Source organism: Cryptomeria japonica, chromosome 1 (assembly GCF_030272615.1).
Source record: "Cryptomeria japonica chromosome 1, Sugi_1.0, whole genome shotgun sequence".
Taxonomy (NCBI): domain Eukaryota; kingdom Viridiplantae; phylum Streptophyta; class Pinopsida; order Cupressales; family Cupressaceae; genus Cryptomeria; species Cryptomeria japonica.
The window spans coordinates 228,114,343-228,125,475 of NC_081405.1; positions in this window are offsets into that span (position 1 = coordinate 228,114,343).

Consider the following 11,133-nt stretch of genomic DNA (forward strand, 5'->3'; position numbering starts at 1 on the left):
GTCCTATTATGGACCTATTATGCCATGATGGCATAATAGGTGGACTATTATGCGATGCCATTGCATAATAGGACCTATTATGCCACAATGGCATAATGGGTCCTATTATGCCATGACATGATATAATAGGACCAACTATGGACCTATTATGCAATGTCATGGCATAATATGACATATTATGTCATCATGGCATAATAGGTGCATAATTGGTCCTATCATACTAAGTAAACATGTCGAATTAGCATAGTTTCAGTGTTGGAGATGAATTAGATGATGAAGTTGGCAATTCGAGAAAATCATTTTATGTTGTGGCTTAATAGGTCCTATTATGGACCTGTTATGCCATGATGGCATAACAGGTCCTATTATGCCATGACATGATATAATAGGACCAACTATGGACCTATTATACAATGTCATGGCATAATAGGACATATTATGCCATAATGGCATAATGTGTCCTATTATGCCATGACATGGCATAATGTGTCCATAATTGGTCCTTTTATACCATGACATGATATAATAGGACCATAATAGGACTTTTATGTCATGACATGGCATAAACCTAAGCCTAAACTTTGATATCTAAAATTTTAAGAGTAATGTTAATTACTTCTAACGTTATACTAATAGTGGTAACTTTTGTATTGCATAATGAGGATTAAGAACAACTTTGGTACATATGTTCAATTTAAGGAATTGGAATGGTGGCTTGCTAGAAGTGGTTAAATTTTTTCGTTTATTGGTTGAAAGGCCCAATACCTAAAAAAATAATTCCTAGAAACATTTAACAGTCCTATTGTGCCATTTCATTTGGTTTGGTTTGGTTTGGATTTGGTTTTGATTTCCATTTAGTTTTGATTGTGTTTTGGTTTTGGTTTTGATTTTGTTTTGATTTTGTTTTGGTTTTGGTTTTGATTTTATTTCGATTTTGTTTTGGTTTTCGTTTTGATTTCCATTTATTTTGAGTTTTGTTTCGATTTGGTTTTTGTTTTGATGTTTTTGAGATATCTTGTATCTTGTAAATTTGATATTTTGTTTTGTTAACTATCTAGGTTTGGTTTTGATTTGTAAATTTGTTGATTAGGGTTTAGGGTTAACTGTTGAAGAATATTTTAGATCAAAATTAAGAATTTACAAATGTAAAACAAATTTATTTATAGGCTGCTTAAAAAAAACCTAAAATAATACCAAAAAAATCTAAATAATACACAAAAAAATAGGAAAAATATACAAGAAAATTACAAAATGTGAAAATAGATGATTGAATGTGTACTTGGGATAGTGGTGGAGGATTGAAATGGTATCCATAGCACGGGGGGCCATTTTTGATCTCTTGTTCTCACTTCATCTCCATGGTGAAAATGAAAAAATTCGCGCAAAAAAAAGGGTAAAATACGATTTAGAAACGGGGGTCCATTTTTTAAAAACGGGCCCCCATTTTGTTTAAAAGCGGGTCCCTGTTTTAGAACAAAATGGGGGCCTATTTATTTTCACTTTAGGCCCCTGTTACCTTTCGGCTCAGGTGCCCGAAGCATAAATGGGCCCCTGCTTTTAAGAGTGTGTTTTCCAATGCGTAGACTTTCATGAATTTGTGACTCATTACCTTGCACTTTCCCAAAACCTAGAAAACCAAATTTGTAAATCTAAAATCCATTTAAACATCTAGACATTCACATTATACAAGTCATCTGAACAATGGAAATACTACAAATCTACAAAAGGAAACAATTGAAAACAAGAAATGACTACAACCCAAGAAAGGAAAGGAAAGTTGTCCAAGAGATTAAACCATATGAAACATATCAGCTCTACGACTCTCAAAAGAGGTCAATGGTTTATCTTCTAGTGCTTTGATGTAACCATGGGCTAAAACAATAAACCCAAAATAAGCACTCCCTTCTATTGTCCAAAGATGTGTTATATCTCGAAATGAACATGACATCAATACCCATCCAAAATAAACACCTTCTCACTACACATGACCACAAGGTAAAGAAACAAAACCACCAAACAAGAGGGTACAATCATATTATCAAACAAGAGCTCCAATTTACCAAATCATAACCAACTCCATGAAGACCCATAGACATGAGCTTCAAATGCCCAACATTGATCACATTGATAATATCCATGGTTTCCAATCTCGCAAATATGTAACATAGAGTTACGTCATAGAACATTAATTGTAGCCCCAAAATCCTTCAAAAAACCTTTAATTCCTTTTAAATGATACCACAATATTTTTAAGCTAAGAAACCAAAAATAGAGAAATATCCATAACTAGTAACCTTTAGCTCTGATACCAAATGTTGGGAAATAAATAGGTCTAATACCAATGATTGTAAAGATCAATCTCTATCCAATAAAAGTCATAGGATGAGATTCAAGGATTGGATAGAAGCAACATGAAAATCTAAAACTTATATGCAAATCTAAAAATTAAGTTTCCTTAATTGTGGAAAACCCATGTTTAGATCCTTCTTCTTTATGATGTTAGAAATAAGTGTGTTATCCATGCTTAATAAACCTCTTATGTGAAATTATAACAATAATAAATAGTGATTAACATTAGCATAAAATAACAATAATGAGTCATAAATAAACAACACAACATCCACACATAACACAAGATTTACATGGAGAAACCCTTGTGGGAATAAAAGTCCACCAAGAAGAGAGAACAAGCTTGTATTAACAACAATAAAACTGCTTACATTACAATCAATTCCATTCTCCTCTCTACCCCCAACATAACACCACCTATGTACATGTGAACAACCTCTTTATGCCTCCTATTCGTCCTTCATTCTTGTAGAGAAAACTAAGTTCAATTGTTCTCCATTTTGTTCCATATAAAATCTACACCCAAATGTTGAATTTATAGAATGATAAGAGGTCTAGAACCACCAATTAAGGTTCTCAAAGAAAGATCTTCATTATTGAAAACCACAAACCTTGGAATACCTCCACAAAACTCAAAAAGATATCAGTTTAGCTTTCAATACCTTCCCTCCAACATGGACACCTATACTTGCAAGATAAAAATTACATTAAATATAATAAATGATCAAAAACCAAGAGATATCTGTTGCCTCTTCCATTCTCCCACTTGGAGAAGCCCATAGGTCACTCTTTTTCTAATTTATTAAGTCATTGAATATCTTATTCTAGACGTCCATAAGTGGGAAAAATAAATATTTTTGTTCACAACCCACTTTACTATTGCTAGTGTAACCCATCACCTCTTATGAATGTGTTACAAACAATGGTGAGAATTAAATATTCCAAACTATTTTCCCAATAAATTCTAAGTGCCTTAGGACACTTTCCAAGGATGTTGGAAGCATGTCATTGGATTTCAAGGTAGATGGCACCTTAATCCTAACATGATTCTTATCTTTGTGCAATGGCATGATGGAGAATGAGACAATTCATGTTGGAGATGGTAGTCACTTTGTTTCTTGTTACAAGTATCTTGATGGAGCACATGGAGCAATTTTATTACTTAATGGTATATGTATCTATTGGGATTGTTCCCTTATTCATGTTTGAGATTACTTGTTACCTCTTCTACAGTGTAAAAATAAGTGGGAAAATGTTAGCAATTAGGTGTTGTACACCTTGAATAATGTTCATAATCTTTAATTTGTTATTATGTGTGTGGTGCGCCTAGGGGAACGTAGATGTACATGCATCATTAGGAGTTAATATTGTTGGTACCACTTTATGTGTTGTATGTGGCATTGGAAAACATACTGAATGTTGGGTATCTCATTTAGAAAATGTATTTAATTTAATATTGAGGAAATATTAATAAAGTGAAAACACAGTACCCAACATTAAATTTAGGGTCAATGGTTTTGTAATATCATGGTTTTAGCCATATGGTTTTATTCAATATTATTTGATTGTTTTGTGTGAACTTGTATCTATAAAAGAAAACACATAATTAGTTGTCTAGTGTTGGCTAGTTGGGGATCAAATTTAACTTCTAAAGAGTGCATATTGGAAGAATGGAATACGATGTGTGGTTGTATGTTTGGACACATAGAGGATGCATTGGAGATGCTCAAGATGTTTTAGATGTTTTCATGGAGTCTTTGAAGATATATTGTAATGTTATGTCATTGAATAATACATGGGTCATGGATTCTTTTGGAGACTAGGTTTTTCCCTCTTAAGGGTTTTCCTCAGGTATATCTTGTGTCATGTTTTAATGGGTATGTTGTTTATTGTCTTTTATATGGATTCCAAATACTTGTTTGCATATATTTCTCTTTCCGGTTATATGAAATTTATCAGATTAGATGGATGCAATTTTACTTTCACTTTTTCATGCGCTCATAGGTTTGAACCTTTCAATTAAAATCTATTTATAGTCAAGATATTAACTTCATTCTCCAAACCATCTCTAGGTCGATGTGCTTGTAGGATTTGTTCTCCTAATGAGCTACTATAGTCATATGTTTAAAAAATTCATATTAACACAATGAGTTCATATTTGAGATAAGAGCACTATTTTTTTGCCTCAACTAGCTTAAGCAAAGATAAAGTTCCTAAGTTACTATGTTAAAAAATAGCATTTCATAAAAAATTACAAAAAAATATTGATGCATTGAATGTTGAAGCTAATCTATGTTTAAATCATAAAAAAAAGGATTTAATTCAAGTGATATGTTGTAAGAAAGTAAGGAAACAATCAAATGTGCAAGAAATATTTTTTTATTTTTAATTTAAAAATATAAATTAAATTTATCTAGAAATTACGACAAATTATTAGTTTGTATCATTTTAAAATTATTATTAGATTGTTTACAAAAATGATGAAATATGATGAATGTTAAAAAATATGATTTGAATGACTTGAGCAATGTCTTGTGATATTTTATATCAATGAGACATTTTTATTTTAACTTTATTATATTGATTTAATAATGAAGTTATTAGAATAATTGATATCATTGCAATAAAATAATTTGTGGAAGAATGACCAGTTTTTACCAAATATTTATAGTCTATAATGAAATGGTTTAAGACCAAAAAAAATAACTTTAACTATCATAATAAATTATCCATAGCTTGAAAAGGGTTCAAAATAGTAACAAGATAAAAAATATAGCTAATTTTTTAATGAATGTAATAATAGGTATTTGCCAAAATTTAATGAGAGTTACCAAGAATTTGCATGTAGTTATAAACTAATGGAAATAGACATTCATATTAGAATATTCACTTAGCAAATTATCATATAATTTTTTTGTTCACAAAAGTTTAAATAATATCTTTAGTTTGCTTACTATATATTAATATAAGAAGCTACTTACATCATTTATATTAAAACATCATCTTTCTCTAAAATACATCTTTGGTATTTATTTTTAATTATATTTTTCTCTCATATTTCATTATGACATTGAGCTCGAAATTGTTAACCCATCTCATATCGCTTTATGAAAACATAAAAAAATATTTACATTCTCCTAAATCAAATATATAAAAACCTCCACAATATATCAATATAAAACATTTAAAATATTTAAAACGTAAAGTTTTATTTTCTTTATTGACAAGTGAGCTACTAACTTGATGTATAGGGTCCTTTTCATGAAATCCCACATGGGGTTTCTTTCCTATTTAGCTTATATATTATCCTAGAAGCTGTACATAAGAAAAATAAAATTGAATTAAATTCGTGTATCTTTTATAGTATACACACTTTCATTATTTGTCCCACTTAAGACTTACACACGACTATTTGCAATCCATACATAAATAAGATACCTAGTCTCTCTCCGTCTTCATAAAATTAAATGTAAATATGAGAATTTCAATTGAAGAAAAGCATAAAAAGTTTAAAATATCAATAAGACTTATTAATGAAACTATTAAAAAATAATATGTACATATACTAATTACTATATTTTTCAAAAATATGTATTAAATGTTCCATACAAAAGTAAAATAAATATATTAAAATTTATGTCTATAAATAAAATGATTTTTAAATATCTCTCAATACTTAATAAATAAATATATTTAAAATATTTTCTAATTTCATTTTTCTTGCTTTATATCCCTTAAATCCAATCTCTAAATCCTTACACCATCTTCCTCAATGAAAACAATTACTTAACTTATTCTTTCACTCTAATACCTAACTAGTACACCTATTTATGCTAAAAGATATGATATTTTTTCATTATTCTACTTAAAATTTATTTTTATTATTATGTTGTAATTAATACTAAATCATTATTATATTATGATGTTAGAATTATTATTAAATTATTGTTAAGATATCATTATATTACTATGTTTGAATATTCTTGTTATTATATTTTTATATGTCTAATAAACTCTTGACCAAAGCTAAAAAACCTATTAAGACTACATTATTATTTTTATATCATTATATTTTTTAATTTTATATTCATTTTTATTATTATATTATTTCTAACATATTATTACACTATCATTTTATTATATTATATATTCAAAGTAATGTAGAAATATTTTTTTGTTTTTATATATTTCTTAAGAACATTAACATAATAATCTTTTAAAAAAAATAATAAATGATTTTTTTCATGCATTGAAGTGTCCAAAAATGTCAAATTAAGTGTTCCTAATTTTTATTGATGAAATTTTTTGCATCTATAATGTGAATGTAATATGCCTTCTACATAATTACACATTTATCACTTTTAATATATAACATTACTTATACCATGACACCTTAATATACTCACCATTACATAATCATAACAAATTGGATATTCGACTTTACAACTTCCATAGGGCCCTATGTCCCCCTAAATCCATCTCTATTCAACCTGCTCCCTCCATCCAGGGCCCCCCTGCTAGTTCTAAAAAAAGTCTCAAAAAGACCTCAAAAAAATGTATTACACCTTGTCAGTCCCCTGACCATGCCCCTCTTATTTCCCCCAAAATTGGGGAGAAGAACAAAGGCAATCCTTCAGTTGCTAAACCCTCCTCCAAGAAACCCAGGAAAGATCCTAAAATTCTATTAGTCAAGTCTAATGCAGAGGATGGTGTGACCCCGAGAAGATCCCATAGGTTTGCTGGCAAACCCCGGATGAAACAAATTATTGTTAGAAAGAACTATGTTAATGAGGAGGAGGAAGACTCTGAGAAAGCTAAAAGTGATAAGGTGGAGGATGAGATGGAGGCTACGAAAGGCTTAGATTCCTCTAAGATGGGTAATAAGGCCCCTTACTTTGAGATAAACAAGGATGATAATAAAAACGCCCCCCTTGTTCTAACTCTTCCCCCCCCTCCCCCCCCCCCCACACATCTCTGAGGAGGATGGAAGAAAGTCTGAGGGCGTGCATACTGTTGCTGAAGGTGGGGCAGTGTGCAGGTTGTAATGCCATGTCCAAGGACCTAAATGGAGTGAAGAAGAAGCTCAAGAATCTCGAGTCCCATGTCGACAAAATTGGGAAATTCACCATAAAGGTAATGCACTCCTCGGCTACTACAATGAACCTATTGGATCAGGGCGGGCCGAAAGGCGATACCACGAAGGAACTGTTTGAGTTCCTTGCTGAAGATTGGATTGGGTTCATGCTCTCACAACATTTGGGAGCTGGAAAACATGTCTAATGGTGGTAGTGGTCCCTTTTTGTCGTAGTTTTATTTTCTAGATCGGTTGGATCCCTTTTAAGTTTAAGACTCTTTCTACTTTTCGCAGTTATTATACTTTGAACAATATCTACTATTTAAGGGCTATTTGGACAAGATCGGTTTCAATCTTGGGTTATCCAATAGCTATAGGTGGTTTTTGTTTCTTATGTTTAAGGTAGAAATTGTCTGACTCCTGATTGTCTGTTGTGTGTCTGTTGATTTAGCTCTCTTTTGAAGCTTGTTGTTCTTCCGGGTCAGCCCCTGTTTTAACTGCTTTATTATCAAAAACAAATTACATATTCTCTATAATATATTATTATGATTAAATATAAATTTAAAAATCCCAAACATTCATTTACATATATAAAAATTTGTATAAATTAACCTATCAGTTAAAATGTTGAAAGACATCAAATAAAAAATTATTCATACTAAACGGAATTAACACCTCCTTAACCAACTTCTTCTTTACTTGGATCATCTCCATCCTCTTTAACAATCTTTTTGATAAAAAAGAATATTAAAAAGAGAAAATGTGTAGAGTTCTTAACTTTCGTGGCAACTTTTTTGAAAATTCCATATGACCACTTGGTGCTTTAAGGAATCATATGACAAACAAATTTCCTCTTCAATGCTTTTCCCATTAAAAAAAGTTAATGCTTTTCCCATTAAAAAAAGTTAGTAGAAGAAAAAAAATAACAATGGATAAAATATTGTGTCATATGTTTGTATTTTGGAAAATTTATCTTAAAAATATAATTAAAATTTTAGCATCATGATAATTTTTTAAAATTAATAAAAATCATATAAGATAATAGTAAAATCATATTTAAAATTTGGATTGCAAGGAAAAAATTATGTTGAACATTAATACATTCTATACATTAAATTGCATCCAAATTAATTTATTCTATTGTTATTAGTATTACCTTTGTATGGTAAGGAGAACATTTATTTCGTTAATATTTGTTTATCAAACATTTCAAATATTTCAATTTCAATTAGTTTTTTCATTGTTATTGGTTGTGGCCTTTACAATACATGAGAATTAGTGATACATTGATATTTAAGTTTTATTTAATATTATTTAAATAATTATTATATAAGTTGATTTGAATTTTGAATACATTGATATTTAAAGGAAAATATTTCAAATATAATGGAATAAAAGTTTTCTTCATATTTATGAGGTTAAAGATAAATTAGGGAATAGTTATTTGATAGAATTGATAGTTTAAATTTAAAAATTAGCTAATTCAATTAATTTGTTTTATAGAAAGCTATCTTTCAATATTTACAAGTAGGACCTTACACAACCTTTTATTCAAATCAACACATATTTCATGAGTAGTGGTTCACATGAACTCATCTCTCATGAGAATGAATGGTCCATTTAGCATTAATTCTATCTAGGTCATTCTCATAGGGATGAAGGATCAACAATCTTGTGTGGTCACCCATTCCATACTACAAGCCAACTTAAATGTGTTTAAAATTAGAGTTCCCTACAAGATCAATCCCACATAACTTTCTACCTTATTTGAAAAAGCTTCAACAAGAGTTGTTCCTTTGAATCATTAATTGTTAAGAAAATTTAACTTATCTAATGAAAATTATGAGATATTTTCCATAGTATCAAATTTTAGTACTTCTATCAACATTGAACTACAAACTATTATGTCAAACTCATTGACCCATATTTCATGAGTAGTTCTTCATATGAACCCATATCTTATAAAAATAAGTGGTACACTTAGTTTTCATTGAATCTAGACCATACTCATAGAGGTGAATCATTGCTACTTCCTAGGAGGTCACCCACCCTAATACTATTCTTACTCAAGTGTACTTATATTGTTGGATATTGTTGAGAAGTTTGTTGGAATAATGTGTTGTCATTGATGTCAACATATTCCTTTGTGTGTTCCAGTGTTACAATAAGATTACGTTAATTGGTTTGGCTAATGTATTGCAATTGAGTTGTTGCAGATAAAAGGGTTTCAGATAAGTATCTCTAGTTGATTCAGTGAAAGTTTCAGTGGTCCGTAGGGAGATTTCATCGAGCTATGAGATCTGTTATTATAGTTAGTTTTCTAGGTCTACAATGATGATCAGTGTTCTAGATTTTGCTTCGCATTGCTTGGTGTTGCAACATCTTGGTTTGTAGATTTGGTAGAATGTTTGAGATGTTCATGTGTATCCTCAATTTAGATGGTTTGTGCTTTGGATGTCCACAAGTGAATCTTTCAATTTAACAGGCAGTTTAGTGCGTGTTCTTAAAGTTTGATATAATGGTGATGGAGATCCTAGTAAGTGGTGGTGTTGTGGTTGCTTCTGTGGTAATTCACGTTACCTGGGGGTGTTTCTAGATTGTCTCCTATTTGTGCTGGTTGTCTGCATTGATCATTGTGCGAGTGTTGATGATTTTCCTTGATCTGGTGGTGTTTTTCATGTTCTTGATCAACATGATGATTGTAGCATGTTGCATATGTTCAAGGTATAATTATTGGAGGTGTTTCATGTTCGAGGTGGTGATTTAGGTCCATACTATGTCTTAGTTGACACTGTTTTGGTTGACATGAAAAATTATAGTGTGTGTGGTTATATTTATGTAATTTGTGATGTGGGTTGAGCCGACCTTGAAATATAGGTTGATGATATGTGTAAATAAATGTAATAATCATATGAGAGATGTGTCTATGAGTGTATCTGAATATTTGTGATTGGATAAGTTTGCAAACAAATGTTTTGATCTTTCAAAAGTATCAAGAAATGTGGCAGAGCAGATCAGATTGTGTGCTTAACCATAACTATAACCTAGCATGAGGAGATGTTATTCTATTAGTTCATGATCTTCCGAATGTAATCTAAATAATTTTGTAAGATAGTGAGTCTTCCCTAGTGGTGAAGGCCTCCTTGTTATGTGTTTTGAGTAGTGAGCTATAGGCAGTGTGCCTAAATGCATGTGCATTCCCAATTGTAATATTTCATATACTTCTAACAAGGTGTTATCATATTGTGGGTAGGTTCCCACCGTGGTTTTTCCCTTAACCAGGTTTTCCATGTCAGAAATTTTAGTTTTATGTGTGTTATTGATGTGGTGTTAAGTTATGTTTTCACTGTTAATTATCAGATCTAAAATTGTGTTTGAGGTAACTAAAGTTTTTGAGAAAACTGATTCACCCCCCTCTTAGTTTTCCACCTTGTTACCAACAATTGGTATCAAAGCTAGATCCTCCAAAAGAAACTTGACTACTTGAGATGATCTAGGATGGAAACCTATGCTTACAAGAAGGATTTTCCAAGATTTGATGGAACAAACTACACTCTTTGGAAAAACCAGATGGACTGTCAATTAAGATGCATTAGTGAATATTATAGCAAGATTATTAAGAATGTGTATGATGTTTCTCTGAATGGTCCCACAACTCTAGATGAGATAAAGGACGTTGAAATCAATATTAGAGCTAAGGAAGCATTGTT